Source organism: Conger conger, chromosome 2, assembly GCF_963514075.1.
Source record: "Conger conger chromosome 2, fConCon1.1, whole genome shotgun sequence".
In the NCBI taxonomy this organism is placed as follows: domain Eukaryota; kingdom Metazoa; phylum Chordata; class Actinopteri; order Anguilliformes; family Congridae; genus Conger; species Conger conger.
Window position 1 is genome coordinate 89,366,966 of NC_083761.1, and position 3,997 is coordinate 89,370,962.

The window sequence follows — 3,997 nt, forward strand, 5'->3', positions numbered from 1 at the left end:
CATGCTCACTGACATACACGCACACTCACCTGGATGCCACTAGGGGGCAGTATGACACGTGTCAGTCCTGGTGAACTGCTTTGTTCATGATCTCTGGAGACAACAGGTGCATTCCTCTTCACTCCATTAAAATCCACACTGTGAATGAACATGACCAATTAAACGATTGAAACAGTTTTTGGAGGACATTTGGAATCCGCAGTAAGGAGTGTGAGGATATGTATGCGTGTGCGTGTGCGTGTGTGTCTGCGTGTGAGCATCTCCTTAAGTGTATGTGAGTGCGGGCATGAGTCCATGTGTGTATGCATGTGTGTGTGACTTGGGCATGGTCTAGCTGTGTTTAGCACATGGACTGTCTAAGAACAGGGACCATGTCGCCCACTGTCTATCCAAGGGCTTTTTTACCGGCACCGCCATGTTGTACAGTTAGCAGCCAGAGGGAAGCATGAGACACAATCTGTCCCTGATTCATCCACAAAGTATTACTGTATTGTCCTAATAACACAATAACTGAAAGAAACACATGGACAGACGTCAGATGAGGTCTGATTGCGACTACATTTTCTTGCGGGGGCTGTGTTTTAGTGGGCATCCAATCACAGTGCATCCAATCACAGTGCATCCAATCACAGTACTATTCACCAAATGGGTGTTACCTCTACTGACATACAATGAAGTGGAAAGCAGATTTTTTGAATGTGGAAATATATATCATATCCAGACTGATACAGCTCTAACTAGTTTGGTAGCTAACTGGGCACAAGAAACACTACTTTTCCTAACGGGATCAGGCCAACAGCTTGTTTGCATGTTGTCTTATTGAAATATGTGATATTCATTCCATTCTATCGATGAAAGCCATTCAATCAATCATGTTCAGAAGTTATTTTTTTATTTTTTTTTCTGCATGTTCTTACTTTTTTCACATATTCAGCTACCAGCAGGCTGTGGAAGGGGTTTTGATTTTGGTGTCTGCTTGAGGAACAACAGATTCATTTTCACTTTTTAAACAATGCCAAAGTCAGATGTGTGTGAGTGTGTGTTTGTTGGGGGACAGGGTGTGTGTCTGTGTGCGTGTGTGTGGGTGTATGTGTGTGTGTGAGTGGGTGTGTGTGTGTGCGTGTGTGTGGGTGTATTTTTTGGGGGTTGGGGTGTGTGTGTGTGTTTGTTGGGGGACAGGGTGTGTGTCTGTGTGCGTGTGTGTGGGTGTATTTGTTGGGGGTTGGGGTGTGTGTGTGTGTTTGTTGGGGGTTGGAGTGTGTGTCTGCGCGCGTGTGTGGGTGTGTGTATTTGTTGGGGGAGGAGGTGTATGTGTGAGTGTGTGTGTTTGTTGGGGGTTGGGGTGTGTGTCTGTGCGCGTGTGTGTGAGTTAGGGGGGTGTTAATATCTCTAAAGCCAGATGAAAAGCAGAACTAAAGCAGCGAGTCTTTGGGGAGCCCCCCCTGAGGGGGGTATGACTCTGAGGTCGGCAGTTTGACCCCTCCAGGCTGCCATCTGCCGGGCCGGCCTCCTGCAGGAATACCGCAGGAATACCGAAGGTCTGGACAAAGGGCTGGAATGCAAACTGTTGCTCCTTCTCCCCCCACCTCTCTGCCCCCACCCCGACCCCCCTTCAGGTCCTCACTGGAGAACCATCTGGAGCAGAAGCTGGCCCCCCCTGCCCCGCCCCCCTATCGCCTCTGCAGCACGGCTGGACTCTGGGGGAGGCAGCCTGTATCTGGAGCCTGATGCAGAGTTTAGAGTTTAAATAACGCAGAGAAAAATCTCTTTTCTGTTCTGCCAGCCAGCTGTTCTCTCCCCCCTCCCCCCACTCCCCTCAATCTGCCTCGGAAAGGTTTACTTCTGAACTCATCCCTGTGAGCGTCTTCTGCACATACACTACACAATCTGTGGGTCTGCAAATTCTGTAATAAAATTAGCAATATGCAAATACGCTGCCATGAACAATGTACTTTCTTAGGACTTTATTTGGATCCTACTTGATGTTTGTTTTTCTTGGTTAGTCTGGGCACATTGTGAAATATTCAGTATACCAACATTACATTACATTACATTACATTACATTGCATTACATTACAAAACATTTAGCAGACGCTCTTATCCAGAGAGTACAACAAAGTGCAGTTCGAACACAGGAACAAGTTGTGAAGTGACCCTAGAGGACATGAAGACCAGAGAGCTGTCTTTGGGAGAAAAGCAAGCCATTTTGAAGCTTAGAAATCCATTGCACAAGCATTGGGGATAGCTTGTAATGTCCTGCAAAAGAAAGAAACCGCTGGCGTACTGAGCAACAAACATCGAACAGGTCGACCAAGGAAAACAACAGCAGTTGATGACAGAAACATTGTGAGTGCTGTGAAGAAAACCCCCAAAACATCGGTAAGTGACATCACAGACAATCTCCACAGGGCAGGGGTGAAGGTATCTCAATAAACCATTCGAAGAAGACTTAGACAGCAATATAGAGGCGGCTATTCCACAAGATGCTAACCACTCATCAGTCAGAAAGGCAAGATTATAATTTGTATAGAAGTACAGAGATGAGCCACACAAGTTCCTGAACAAAGTTTTATGGAGTGATGAGACCAAGATTAACCTCTACCAAAGTGTTGGAAAGGCCAAAGCCTGGAGAAAGAAGGGATCTGCTCATGATCCAAAAGCATACAAGCTCATCTGTGAAGCACAGTGGAGGAAGTGTCATGGCTTGGGCTTGCATGGCTGCTTCTGGAGTGAGGTCACTAATCTTTATTGATGATGTAACTCATGATGATAGCAGCAGGATGAATTGAGAAGTCTACAAAAACATTCTGTCTGCCAACTCCTGGAGAAATGTGTCCAAACTAATTGGGAGGAACTTCATCATGCAGCAAGACAATGACTCAAAACACACTGCCAACACAACAAAGGACTTCATTTGGAAGGATTTAGACCAGTCAATCACCAGACCTTAACCCAATTGAAGAATAGTTTGGTGATGTCAATGGGCCACAGGCTTGATGCAGTTATTGCAAGCAAGGGATATGCTACCAAATATAAAGTGATACTTACTTTCATTTACATAAATACTCTCTGTTCCAATACTTTTGCCCACCTAAACATTGGGTGGTCTGATACCATACCTTGTCTCGTGTTCATCTTTTTACCCCAAATGTGTTCAGTGTGTTGCAAAAACAAAGGAATTGGCTTGAATTGCTGTTCCAATACTTTTGAAGGGAACTGTATATGTTTTGCTACCTATACCAATTTATGAAGATTTTAAGTATAAAAAACATGTTTCAATACTTAGCACATTGGTCAAATTGGCACAATGAGGAATATGTTTTTCTTGCGCGTTTTGGTCTTTCAATTTATGATATTCTGTACGGCAATATATAAAATAGATAAAATATGTAGATAAAATGTCCCTGTCATTGATGCCAGTCTCCATTTGTAACAGAAGCCAGAATTTCACTTTAGAGCACCGCCTGCTTCCAGCAGAAACATGAAGGCAATTATCATTTCAAATCAACTTAAAGTTTATTTTGTTCCTACAGGATTGCTATAATAATTTGGATGAATGCATTTTCTCATAATGTTTTAAGTTAATATTTTTGTTGGCATGCATGTTGCTTGTTATTCATTCCCTGCCTTGCTTTGTTCCATTTTTATTATAGATATCGCCGAACAAAACGAATAGTTACCCATTGACTCGACTTTAGAGAAGAGAAGGCTTTCTTTGCTGCAAATTAACATTTGTACAGGAATTCTTCTGTACTACGATACTCGATGAACTTCCGCTACACCAGCATATGCGAAAACATCTGTCGCCTCAAAGCTGCGAGCACGCCCCCTGCAACGGCAACCGACCTATAGCGTAGCCACGCCCTTGTCAGATATTCTCCTAACGGAACACATTGTCCACCAATCGCATCCATAGCTAGCGAAGCTTGATGCTCAGAAATCACCAATCACAGGCTTTGCTGGGCGGAGCTCCAGTGTTTCTGGTTGCTACAGCGAA